Source organism: Meriones unguiculatus, chromosome 2 (assembly GCF_030254825.1).
Source record: "Meriones unguiculatus strain TT.TT164.6M chromosome 2, Bangor_MerUng_6.1, whole genome shotgun sequence".
Lineage (NCBI taxonomy): Eukaryota > Metazoa > Chordata > Mammalia > Rodentia > Muridae > Meriones > Meriones unguiculatus.
The window spans coordinates 59,766,106-59,780,356 of record NC_083350.1 but is presented as its reverse complement, the minus strand read 5'-3'; the positions used below and the strand labels follow the sequence as shown (position 1 = coordinate 59,780,356).

Below are 14,251 nucleotides of genomic sequence, written 5' to 3'. Positions count from 1 at the left end.
TATTGGGCTAACCTTACAACATCCCTTTTATACCTGAGGCTTAGGATGCATTTTACCAGACAACATTGTAAGCATGAAGAAATCTCTGAGAGTGTCTTAGGAGAGGAATAACCCTTGATTTCATTGTTCTGTGACAGAGTATCTTACTTGTTTTGGTCTAGGTTTTGATCCCCTAATGTGGATACCCTTCTGTTTGTAAATTTGCATAATGTGTCCACAATGGTTAATAATCCTCATCACCTTCCACTACTCTCTCATGTTTGCCTGCCCCTCCTGATAAACTGTTCTTCCCAAGTAGTCCCTCTCCTACTTTCTTGTCATCCTAAAAGAGTACATTAAATTTATTTAGTAGTTATATGAACACAGTTGGAGACTATTTGCTAGAATATTTTCAACTGCTAGTCCCTATACCAGTACAAAAAATGATATCACTCCTCAAACAACCCTTCACTGCCAATAGCTTCTGAGCTAGGGTCAAGGTTTCCTAAGTTCATTCTTCACACTTGATAGTCTGACAATGGACTCTTTCTTGTTCAGGTCTTCTTATATGGACAAATATAACTGCTGTGAGTAAATGGTTACAAGGATCTGCCATAGCTAGAAAACAGTCTCTCATAGAACTTGCATTCATTCTCCATCTTCTTCTGTGGTGGTCCCTGGACTTCACTGGGGCTTGATATAGATGTACCCTTTAAGGGTTACCAATAAAAATAATTAAATCACTAGTCTCAGCAGTTTGACTAGTTCTAAGTCTTTGTACCTTAAACATAATTCACTGGCAACTTTATTTACTAGTTCTCTGTTAACTGGAGAATCATGTCTATTCAACAAACAATACAGGGATAATCTATGTCAGAAACAGACCTTACGCCTACCACTAAATGAAACTTATACAGTGGCATGACAATGACTTTCTAGGAATCCTGAAATAAGAGCTTGGTTTTAGATACAATATTCATTGTTTTTCTGAATCTTCTAAGGGGTTAATATCTGGACCATATGTGTTAAAGCAAAAATACATCTTTTGTTTAAAAATATATAATGTAAAGCCCTAGCGATTGTTTTTGGTCAGTTTCTTGCAATCTGCAAGGTAATTTTTTCAATTTATTTGGAATTAGTCAAATGCACTGTTGAAAAGGCAGAGTGAATTGATGCTAAATAGTTTTTGGAAGATGTAATTGTCTGATGATTTGTAAATAGCCAAGCTTATCAAAAAAGTAATTTAAATGTTATGCTGACAATTTTGCTCAGTTTGGTTTTCTCTGTAAACTAGGGAATCCAATTTTTTGCCCCCATTAGCATGAGAATTATCTTTGCTTGACTAAATTATTTGAAGACCCAAGGCTGCCCAGAGTTTTGGAATCAGAACTTTTAATGATTTATTACCTAGAATAAACACTCAAAAGATGATAATGTCAAAGTGTTTATTAATAAGCAAGTTTTGGGCAATTTTTAATGGTTGGAATGTTTTTCAAATATATGCTATTACTGTCAATCCTCGGAGACAATAGGGGTTAGTGAGGCTGTGAGCATCTCTCCACATTCTCACTACTTTGTTAGTGCTCTTTAATGTAATAAGTTCAAACTGCAAAGTGACTGCTATGCAGCAGATGGAAGAACCCTGACAAAAATAAAGGTTGTTCTGTCTGGGTCCTCATAATTAATTATTCAACAGTAGTAAAGGAACACAAAAGATTTATTTACATGGAGAAATATGTGGTAGCTTGATTAAATGCTTTTCTTAAAATAATTTGTTTCTGAAATTCAATAAACTGCAGTAGGCATTACCTCTCTAAATATGTTTCCGGATATTTGCTGAGTAGAGGATTGAGCAGAAGAGCTAATTTTTCATGGCCATACTTCGAGTAAGCCAGCAAACTGAGATCCAGAACCCTCAAACTGGCTTCAGGTGTTAGTTAGCATGACACATATATATATGAAGAAAATGAAACTAAGAGTGAGGGATATTCATTCCGGAGTAACATACCTTCCGATGAACCACACAAAAATAAAACATCTAACATTTTTGATTGCTCACAAATTAAAAAAAAAAATATGGAGTAGATAATCCTCTTCTCCCAAAATTGTCTAGTCTGAAGCCTGTTGGACACAACATTCATTAAAGATAAGATGGTGTTGTGCAGAAGTATCCTCTTTGATTAAAACCTTCCATTTTGGAGGGAAGCTTGTTAAGAAAGAAGATGTTAAAGTGAAATAAAAGCAACAGGACGTTTTAAGAGGAGGTGGAGCTTTCCATCTGGCAGGGAAGCCTCTTAAACTCCAGAAATAAATAGCTCAGTAGGTACAGGAAGCCACTGGAACAGACAGGATTGAATAGACCCTGTTATGCCCATTTCCTGAGACCACCAAAGACCACCAGCAATCGAATCTGCTGCAAATACATGAGAGTTTATTGAGTTCATGCTCAAGCCCAGGACACAAAATTTCCTGCGGAAAAAGGAAAGGAATGATGCCCTGTGGTCTACGGAAACAAGTTTTTTTTTTTAAATTACATTTTCATTTTTTTAAATATTAATTACAGTCTATTCACTTTGTATCCCAGCTATAGCCCCCTCTCTTATTCTCTCCCTATCCCACACTCCCTCCCTCATCTCCTCCCATTCCCTTCTCCAAGTCCACTGATAGAGGTCATCCTCCACTTCCATCTGACTCTAGCTTATCAGGTCCTGTCAGAGACAGTCCCTGTTCCCATTACTGGGGAACCCACTTGGAGACTGAGCTGCCATGAGCTACATCTGTGCAGGGGTTCTAGGTTATATCCTGAATGGTCCTTGGTTGGATTATCAGTCTCAGAAAAGATGCCTGTGCCCAGATATTTTGGTTCTGTTGCTCTCCTTGTGGAGCTCCTGTCCTCTCCAGGTCCCCCTATCTCCCCCTTCTTTCATAGGATTCCCTGCACTCTGCCCAAAGTTTGGTTATGAGTCTCAGCATATGCTTGGATACACAGGTTTTTAAGGGTAAAACAAACAAACAAAAGAACTCAAGCAGGGAGTAAACATGCCTTGGAGTTACATGATTGGGTAAAGGAAATTGACTTTTGAAATGATTGGTTTACTTTAGGCGCCAAGACTGTTCTGGCCTGGCCATCTGGGCTGTTTTCCTAGCAACTGTATCTCTAGTGGGCAGGAAAAGAATGCGGTAAAGCTAGTTCCTTTCCCCCTGTAGTTGGACATGTCTACACCTGGCTAGCCTTTGTTCAGGCTAGTGCTTTAAACTTTAAATCAATACCCAAAATTCTTCAGTCTCTCAACCTCTCAATTCTAAAGCTTATATAAACAGTAAGGACTAATGAGATACATTATTAGACAAGTTGAGATGCATGGAAGAAACAGAGAGCAGCTCAACTGCCTGGAAGAGGCTTGGCCAACTTAGATACCAGGAATGGACAGTTTCCAATCTGGTGAGTTACCTGCAACCCAAGAAGAGAGCTTCATGTTTCCATCTTTTGTGATGTGTCATTGGTGATGAGATGGTCTTTTTTGATGCAGCTGTCTTTGAGTCATTTCTTTCACCATAAATATCCTGTTACCCATATTCCTATAACCTCAAATAATCCATTGGTTCACAAAGCTGGACTTTAGTACTATCTCTGTTTCACTCAATCTAATATTGGTTTCCCTGTTTGGGGAAAGTATATCTTTCTCTGTGTATCCCCAGGAACAACTTTCTAGTCTACCAACTTGTCTGGAAGCACTAAACCAGCATTCCAATATTTGCATAATCATCTGAATTTAGGGTCAGCATGATTTAATGACCCAACACATTTCCTAATCTTGCAGCTTATCCCAGGTTAAAGACTTCAGGTTGGACCTCCCTGCAGAGGGTCAGAGATAGAGAACTATAGAAGGTTTCAGAGAAGCCTCAGACGAAAAGCAGGCCTGAAACAGCAGGAAGATCACCAAAAGAATTGTCCTGCTAAATAATGTGTTACACCTGTCACAAATGGCTCTGCTTCTGGAATCTCCATAGACTACAATTAGATGTGCTTTGCATCTGTTCAAAGGGAAGGAATTCACAGAAGAGAAAAAGGGACAGCAGGAGCTGGAGGAGTAGCAGGCTCGTGGCTCTGCTGTTTCCTTCTACTGCGTTGAATAAAATGAATCTTTTCAAACAGGTGAATTTTCTAACAGAAATGCCCCAAACAGCCTCCGCTCATTGAATAGAAAGCACAATGGTGATCTAAACCTATTACTTTCAATGGAGTCTGTGACATTTTCTGCCAGCATATTGATTGGCAAGAAGGAGGGAGCCAGAGAGAGAACTTTTCCCTCTGCTCATTGTGTGGAGTCAGTCATTGTGATTCTAGTCACAATGCAAGAAAAAGCACCTCGAATCAACAGGCCAAGAGCTTTTGTGGCAGCAGTAATGAGTGATTTTACCAAACAGAATTGTACATTTTTTTTCAAAATTTTCACTAAAATAATATCTCCTCCCTCAACTACAAAACCAGAAAAATATTAATTAACAGTTTTCACTGACTATATTCTTTTTGGGCCAAAGAATGAGACATATATTTACAGAGAATAATTAATACTTCCTTTCTTAGAAAACATTTATTTCTTACATGATTATTTATATTGAATAAACTACAATTTAAGATAAAAATGTTCAAATTTATTTGAACTAGGATGGCTTTTATGCCTCCTGGGTAGATTATCATGCTTTATATTTGTTGAGTCTGTTTAGAATTTGTTGTGCTTTGTTGCTGTTTAGTAATCTGATTTCTGGAGACACATAAAACCCAATCTTATCAAGCTTCATCAAGAGCTGAGCATTGTGTGGTGCTGGTGGGGCTGCCATCAGTACTTCCCATGACAGATAGCAAAAAATATCCCATTCTCCTTGAGTACAGAAATTTCTCATTCATACAATTCCAGGAAAATTCGTAACATACAAATATTATTAACTATTTTCAGATAATTAATATTTTAGTATAGAATATAAATGTACAAGTACATACATATCATCAAGTATTTCAGAATAGGTAAGAGATTACAAATAAGTCTCTAGTAGGAAGATAGCCCTTGAAGTACTGTTGCTATAAATAACAACGAACATTGAGCTCATTTGTTTGATTTTCATTTTAGTTTCACCCATTTCAAAATTTGCCTCTAATAGTAAATGTACTTTTATTCCTATTGCTTTTCATGATGTCTGCAATTTATAACATTTCCTATTATGTACAATCAACTTCTATAGTTGTTCCCAGGAATTTTTATATGTTAAGTTTATGTCTAATCACATTCCATAACAAACCATCCTATAAAGGCCCATAGTAGCACTGCTCAGCACTAGGAAGCTCAGAACTAGGTAGATGAACAAAGTTAGATCAGTGACTGCAAGATCCAAGCCATACTTCATGGAGATCATTGAATAATCAGTATTATCTGTTGTTTTCTTTCTGCTACCATATGCAATCAATATTTGTTTCTAATTGTATCTAAGGTAAAGGTTCATACAAACTATCTTTTTGTAATTTATGTTATGGACTAAATGAAGGAATTTTGTAGATAATGTTGGAAAATATTTTTTATACTGTAGAAATTAGGTTTTGGGAGTAGAGAAAATAAAAATTGAAAGGAGTTTTGTGTTTTGATCTACATGGTAAAGTGTACTCTCATTCAGGATGGGTGTCTTGGTAAACATAAAACTGGGTACAGGCCAGATGAAAGTTACCACATTATTCCATAATATCATTAAGTTTCCTGTGAGAGGGATATGTAGACATGAGTAGAACACAAAGTCTGTTTGCTGGACAAAAATCATTCACAAAATACATATCATAATTATCCTCAACCAGTTCTCCAAGGCCTAGCCACTATGGTTTCAAGTCTATAACCAGTCATAAGAGAAGCAGTCTCAGTATCAAGTTAAATAAAAACACAAAGATATAAGATCTTAAAATTTCCCACACCCAGAAGTAAAACAGGACACTATGAAAAAGAATCAGGATTTAATCACAAATGTACAAAACTTCTTTGCAGTTCAGCCAATTTCATCATAAGCTGTAAAAGTTGGACATGCAACTTCAGTATTTCCTGTTTTACCTGCTGATTTTGCTTTTCATTTGGTCTAATCATTTGGTTCTTTTCCCCAGTTCTTCCATATATGACTTACCTTTACCATAATAACTAGAAAGTTTGCAACAAGTTTTTGACTTTGTAGACTCACAGTTAAGAGACATTGGTCTTCTAAACTGTTGTCAGTTTTAAGGACTACAGGGACTCTTAGGTTTAGAATAAACACATTATATCATGACATAGTCATGAACCTATCAGGAAAAGGGGTGGTAGGTTATATGACTTAAAACTGTGTGGGTGTCAAATTGTTTAAGGGTGGAGTTGTCCACTTGGCAAAATCGAGGATCATCTTCATGACCGGCCTTAACACATGCCTGTGGAGGAACGTTTTGATCACATTAAGTGTAAAACATGCCCATTCACACTGGACTACATAAGAGAATATTAATTAGAATTTAACACACATTCACCCCTCTGTTTTAAAATTGTGGATATAATCAGTATTATCTGTTGTTTTCTTTCTGCTACCATATGCAATCAATATTTGTTTCTAATTGTAGAAACATATTAGATATATAGTACCATATGCTAACATAAAAAATAATACCTTGAATTGAGACCTATGTTCGTTATGTTAATTTTACTAGAATATTTTCTCAAAACAGAAAAATAAAACATAAAAATAAAATGCTAACACACCTTCAAAGCCTTAAAAAATAAAAATAAAAAAAATGGACCCTTTGTATAGTAGGCATATTTATGAGATCACTTCTGGAACCCAATTTTCTGGCAGAGATGTACAGAAATATCCTTGCCAATTGAACAGGGCATTCCCCATGAATAAGATGGGGTAGCCATGTCTATGCTAGTTATAAGAAAGGCTAGCAAGATTTTTATATTTTGTCTCTAATTCAAGGTATGTGTAAATAATAAGGATGAGGAGCTACCAGGAATTCTCTTGAAGTAGATGTAGTCAATAGTTTTTGAAACACTTTTCAATGTTTATCTGAAATCCTGATTGTTAACAATGTTATGAGAAATAACAAGGTATTAGAATTGCTGTTTTGTGGACTATGTGCATCTTATCTCTTTACAAAAGCTAAGTGGTTCTTTATTAGATGTCCATATGCTAGTGACGGGTGGGCATCAGGAATGCTCTTCTCTTAAGTGTTGAAATAGTTCAGTTTTTTTTTTTCAGGCCAGATGGGCCCCATCTATATTTGTATATATTGGAATTTTACTTTCTGGAGCCGCATCATGCCTAATACATTGCTAGTGTGAGTCACTTTATTTAAAATGGCCAGAATCACTCTTTTCACTTACCAAGCATATAGAATACATCACCAGCTAAGAAAGTCTGCATTCAGAATTGTAGTCAAATTCAGGAGTCATTAATTTGCTTCCCAGTATATTAGTCTTTGCAGGAAGAAAGTAGCTCCACATTTCAAAGTCAAATCAGATGTATCAGTTCAGTACTTAGTAGACTAATTTATTGGTATTAACCCCAGCCATACATTTCCTTTAAGTTAACAACTAGAAGTCCAAAAGCACCATAGATCAAGGTTTTTGTGCTACTTGGTAGATAGAAGTACACTATACACTTCTATTTCAGCGTTTATGATATAGTGACTATGTGCTTCCTTGCCTCTTCCTTACGTACTGGTGGAAAACCTGTAAAATGGCTAAGATCAGAGACAGTAGAAATTTTCTAAAGTTTTCTCTCTTTCCTTTGACATTCACCCCACTGAGGTCTTTCTGTCTATCTCGACATCACTGGTAAAATTCATTCAATCTGCAAAGAGGTTGGAAAAGCTTAAAGAAACTATTCCCTTTTTGGGGAACTATATTACATATTAGACCTTTTTTAAATCCTTCTTGTATTAAACTAGAATCACACTGTTTTTGTGAATTGAACCAAAGAGGTTATATACATGGGTAGAAACCTCATCATATGCATGTCATATTAGATATAAAATATCAGACCTCCACTGTTAGAGCTCCCTCCTCCCTTTCCTTTTTTGAGAGATAATAGCAGGGTAAACTTCTGAGAAACCTCTGTTGGCATGTGTACACTTTCTTAGAATTGAGTAAAGACAAACACAGTATTCTGACTTGTAATGACCAATACAAAGAAGAGTAAAACATGAATTAAGTGATTATCGTCATAAACCAATATGGTTGATATTTTCTTTAAAACAGAATTATTTACCAGTTGCTTGTTCTTCCAAGTAATCAATCATATTTAGTGAATAGGATAGAGGATCAGTGGTTAAAAGTACTTGCTACTCTTTCAGGGGTCTGAATGTGGCTCTCAACACCCATTTTGGGTAGCTCTCAACCCTCCAGCTACAGGGCATCTGACCCCCTCTATTGGCCTTCAGAGGTACCTGCACTCAAATTTGTACACCCAAAAACATACACATATAATTAAAAATAAGTAAAATAAATTGTTTTAGAAAACGAAGCAAGTTAAATGTAGGCAGTATTTCATTTTTACAATTAGATGGAATGGGTTCTATTAGCAGTAAATACAGCACTAGGGACTGTACAGTTTTTACTATTATGCTCTGAGATCATTCTCATAGTTTATGAACTCTATGAAATTTAACATCTCCTTCATGATCATAGAGTCAGATATGGGAACACAAATAGAGGGGTAGCTTAGTTCTCTGACCTTCTCAAACTTGTGTTCCACCAGAGTCTGCTGAAGTCATCCACAATGATACTGAATTGAAACTATAGCTCACCAGACTACCTGGGTATTTTTTAAATCACAGACTCCTTGTGAAGATTTGCAGCAATAAGGTTGGTGATGTAGCTCAGTGGAAAATCTCTTGACCACGTCCAAATCTTCAGCACCAAAAATAAAATAAAAGAAGATAAAAATATATTAGAAAAGCAACACACAGAGTAAAATTCACAAAGATTTTGTAGTGTTTTCACGATTTCATCTTTTCTGATCTTGTTTTCTTTTGTGAAAATCAATTTGATTCCCAGGACACCTGTGTTCTTTTCCCTCCTTCTAACCTCTTCATAGATAACCAATATTAATTTATTGCCTCTCCTGCAAATCCACTCAGTTCTCTGAAGGGCAATATTTAATGACAAAGGAGGTTAAGTTAATCTGCAGTAAATATAAATGAGTCTACACTTTCTCGAAAGATTTTTTTTCGTTTTAATTTGCAAACATGTTTTATCTATGCATATTTTAAAATAATTATTTTTAATTGAAAACAATGAGGCAATGTATATTATGAGGAGTATTTTTTTAATGCTGCTGATGCCTTTAATGCTAAATTAGGCCACCCAAGCATTGTTATAAAAGGCCTTAAAGTTGTCTAATATATTTTTGTTGTAAGCATCATTTTAGTCTTCATCATGTCATTATAGAAAATAGCTTCTACTATTTCATATCAATTCTAGCTTGCAATATTCTTTAAAGTTTATTGGCGATTCACATTATTGGACTTAAGCATATTAAAGGTCCAGGACTTAGACATGGGATATCAAAACACATTAATGGCCAATACCCTTACCTCTTCATTATTAATAGGCTTGTTAAAGCAGTACTTTTTACATAGTGTATCCCTTATCTCACTGTTTTGGAAACCAATCTTATGGTAAAACTACAGACTGAAGAGAAAAAGCAAGCAGAAAGCAGCTGTGCTAGGCTTGTCTCCACAAAAGGAATTTAAGGTATCTGGAATGAATTCTAATGACACTCATGGGTAAAGCAAACAGAGTGCAAAACAAACAAACATAAAACCTCTTGACACTGTCAGAAGAAGACTAAGAGTCCTGAAAAGGAATAACCAAAAATGCCAGATAGAAAAAAATAAAACCTGTAGCAGAAATGTGTTTGACTTGATAGGGCTGTAACAAGGGTAGACAGCGCTGAAGGAAGAATCTCTAAGCTTGAGAACATAGAAATTGAATGCTCTCAAATTGAAAAGCAAAGCTCTCAAATTAAACAATAATAGGTTAGCTGAACCTATAGCTCTTAAATCCTTTGGAATTGTAAGTGATTGTCTTAAAATTAGAGTAAGTATTATAAATTTAGAACAATCTTTCAGAATAAACACACTGTGAATGTTAGAAGTATCTTCTACAGCATAATTCTATGTATTGCTGCTGTTTGTGGCATTTGCATATACCACATACCACATTAGCAGCATATGAAACCTACAACACTGGGTTATCATGCCAAGAGAGCCATAACCTTGTGCAATGGAGTCTGACTGCATATTGCCATCATACTTTTTACAGACCCAGAGGTAGCTCCCTCGGATTCCATAGCCTGGGCCACCATGTCATCAACGAACCTATGCTCATACCAGACCTTCTGAGCTTCAAACTGGGATTTGTATTGCTTGTCATAGATCTCCTGAAAGATGTCATTGAAAGGTCTATCACAGTTTTTCAGAATTTTGCTTTTGGTGCTGAAGTACAAAGGCCAGCCCTTCGATAGAGCCATTTGGAAGGAACTGTGTGTAAAATCTTCAATTGACTTTTCCTGGTTGTACATGCTCATGGAAACACCAGCACCTTCTTCAAAGTTATGTACCATATATGTCACCTTTTGACTCCCATCTTTTGGTATGTTGGTTATTTCTACTTTTACCAGACTCAGGAAAAACAAAATCACTTGCTCTGTATTAGTCCCCATAAGCATGGCGATTAATGATGATGGGTTTTAACCAGTCTGTTACCAGCAAGGGATATTTTCGCACATAATAGCTTTCCTGGAAACAGTGACATCCAGAATATTTTGGATGGCGTCATTTGGTGATTTCCACATTTGTTTCACCTTGAACTCCTCGACACTTTTTTATCGGATTGATGGTAGCAAACTTGATGCCAATATTGTATTTCATTATAATCTCTGCAGCATCCTTGGTGACCTGGTCTTTGGTGGCGTAGCAGTTAATTCTCTATGCCTAAGTCATAACTATGCAGATCCAGTTCACATAGGGATGAATGGGTTTTTCTTTAATCAATTCACAAATGATTTGTATCACTTCATCTCTTTGCATCTCTACCACAGAACTGCCAAGGAATTTTCTGGAAATTTTTACTTCAATAACCTGGCTCACACCTGCATGCATACAAGCTGTCCTGACCTGGCCCCAGCTTACTCAGCATCCAAAAACAACCTTCACACTGAGTGTGAAATTTTTTTAATTCATTTTACATCCAGAACTCGACCCCTTCTCTCCTCTTCTCCTGGTCCCACCCTCCCTCTCTGCTCCCCCTTTACCCTTTACTCCTCAGAAAAGGGAGCTCCCCCCTCCACCAACCGACCCATTGCATCACACTACATCAGGGCTCAGTGCATCCTCTTCCCCTGTGGCATGGGGAGGTAGCCCAGCCAGGGGAAGAGATCAAAAAGCAGGCAACAGCGTCTTTATCAGAGACAGCCCACACTCCCCTTGCTAGGACACCCACATGAGGACCAAGCTGACCATAGTTACATCTGTGTAGGGGGTCTAGGTCCAGTTTATGCATAGTCCTTGGCTGGTTCTTCAGTCTCCACAAGCCCCTGGGCCCAGGTTAGTTGGCTTTGTTGGGATATTTACCTTCAAGCGCTAGGACTCCAGGTGTGTACATCATCTGGCCTTTTCTCTCATATTGTTCTTGAAACAGAGTCTGTCTCACTGTGACCTCAGTTGGCCCCAAAACTTATAAGGATCTGTCTGTATCTGCCTTGTGTGTTGGGATTAAAGGTGACCCCCGCCCAACACATACACACACACACACACACAAGAATGCTAAGATTATTTTCTTTGTTATGTCATTACTTCATATTCAAATTAACTTATCTCTTCCTTGATTCTGAAGTGACTATTGATGCTTAATGGTAATTCATTTTCTCTATGGGTTGTCAATTTTGGGGACTGACTTCCAATTTTTCAATTTTTGTTTATATTCCCCAGGATTGAGTTGCTCCTAAGGATTGAATTTCTCTCTTTATTCCATGCATTGGAATTGTTCAGCTTCTCTATTCTAGAGGTGTCTGTCACTCATTCTACTAATATAATCAAGTGTTAGTCTTTTAGCATCAGTGCTTTTACCAGCCTTTGCTGGGCTCTCTTATTTTACAAGTTTGATTACATATTTACTAGGGTATAGAATGTTATCTCACATTTCCTGCAAACACAATCTGCCCCTCTCTCTGCTACCATCTCTTCTCATATTTGTTCTTTTTTTTTTCTTTTTTTAAAATTTTGTTTTATGCTGTGTATTTGATCACACACTTCACCACTGTTAACTACCCCACTTCTTCACCTCAGTCCATGATGACTTCATATTTAATCCTTCTCTCCCACCTTCTCCCCGCTCTCTATCAAAAATAAACAAAAACAAACTAATAAACAATAAACAAATAAGACCTAACAACAAAACAAAATATTTTATAACAAAACAAAAACAAAAATCCCACAAAAAAAGAGATGAAAGAGAAAAGAGGAATGATGTAACTATATTATTATTTCAAAATATAAAATAAGCAATAAACATTGTTTTAGGAAGTTCATCTTGTGTTGTCAAATACTCTTGCTTACAATCCAGCCACAGGATGAGTCACTGTCTCTGAAATTTCAGACATTCTTATGGTCTGACAAGCAGAACGTTCTCTGCCCGACCATACCTATTTTCAGAATGATGGAGGCATTTCAGCTCCAGCCACCCAGGAAGGCCTCATACAAACGATGTCTTGTACCTAGGGGCTTGCAGTGGGAAAGGACCGGTTTGGTCTATGACAATGACGCATCTTGTAGCTTAGTTATCATCCATCAGATAGTGAGTGCATGACCATCAGGGCAAGGAAAATGAGAGCAGACAGGCACGGCATGGCACTGGAGCAGTAGGTGAGCGCCTCCAGTTTGATCTACAAGCAGGATTGAGCTAAGAGCCTGCCATGGCTATTGGAATCTCAAAGGCTACCTTCAGTGACACACCTCCTCCAACAAGCCCACACCTCTTAAGCCTTCCTAATCTGTTCTGCTAAATAGAGAAGCCTTCAAATGTATTAGACTTCTGGGCCATTACCATTGAAACTGCCACGCTGTGCACTCCGTCCTATATGGGGAATCCTTATCAAATTCCTACCCTCAAAACTCAGGAATACAGGACAAAGAAGAGGCAGAAATAGTGAAAGTCGCCAAGGAAACAATGTCTTCAATACATACTAGGACTGCTATATGTGTAAACTCACCAAGACTGTGGTAGCATACACGGGGCCTCTATAGATTCAAGCCAGACAAAATGCCAGAACTGAAAAGGGAGTGTTGACTCAACTCTCTAACCAAGAACCTATTTGCAATTTATATCTTCTGGGAAGGGTGCACTAGTTCCCCCCAACCCCAATGGCTTGCCTGTGAAGATGGCATACATACATACATACACACACACACTCTTTTAAGACACATTCATTTCTCTTTAAGTGTATAAATGTTTTGCTCACATGTTTGTAAGTTTACCACTTATGTACCCAGTGCTTTCGGGTGTCAGGAAAAGGTGTTAGATCCCCTGGTACTGGAGTCACAGATGGGTATGAACTGCCACACTGGGGCTGAGATCCAAGCCTCAGTCCTCTGCAGGAATAAGTGTCTTCATCATTGAGATGGAGTTCTCTCTATCTATCTCTTTCTCTCTCTCTCTCTCTCCCTTCTCTCTTTCTGTTCTCTGTATTTGTGTACTGTCTCCCTAATAGATTTTTAGATAATTCTCTTCTCTTCTTTCCCATTTCAAATTTTCTCTTACTCACAACTAGAAAATTTGAAGTTTTAGTTACCATGTTTTCTTGTTTTAATTTTTTATAATTTTATAATTTCCGTGTTGATATCTTCATTTATATATGCACACACAGAAACACATAGACACATGGGCACACACTTTTTTTTAACTTTAGACATAATTAAGTTGTGAATTCCTTTTTTAAAATCTCATCTGTTATTTATAATATTAATTTTGATTGTAGTCATTCTTTCTAAGTATAAAAAAATGGATGTGTTATTTTCTCGCTTTCTTCTTGAGTCTCCAATTTTGGAGGAAAAATTGTTCTTTTCATTTTGTTTTTAGATAGCACACATTATTTAGAGGTTTTGAGTAATGTAATTTTTCCTTGAATCCATGGTTTTCTTGTTAAAACCCATGACATTTTTAGAGTATGGTCTTTTCCTGTGAACCATTACATGTTTGCTCACAACTTC

General features: G+C 37.0%; 1 pseudogene; it reads right to left on the bottom strand.

The window, feature by feature from the left end:
* Positions 1-10,159: 10,159 nt before the first annotated feature.
* On the bottom strand, positions 10,160-11,146 carry LOC110564309 (isocitrate dehydrogenase [NADP] cytoplasmic-like; annotated as a pseudogene).
* Between the last annotated feature and the right edge of the window lie 3,105 nt (positions 11,147-14,251).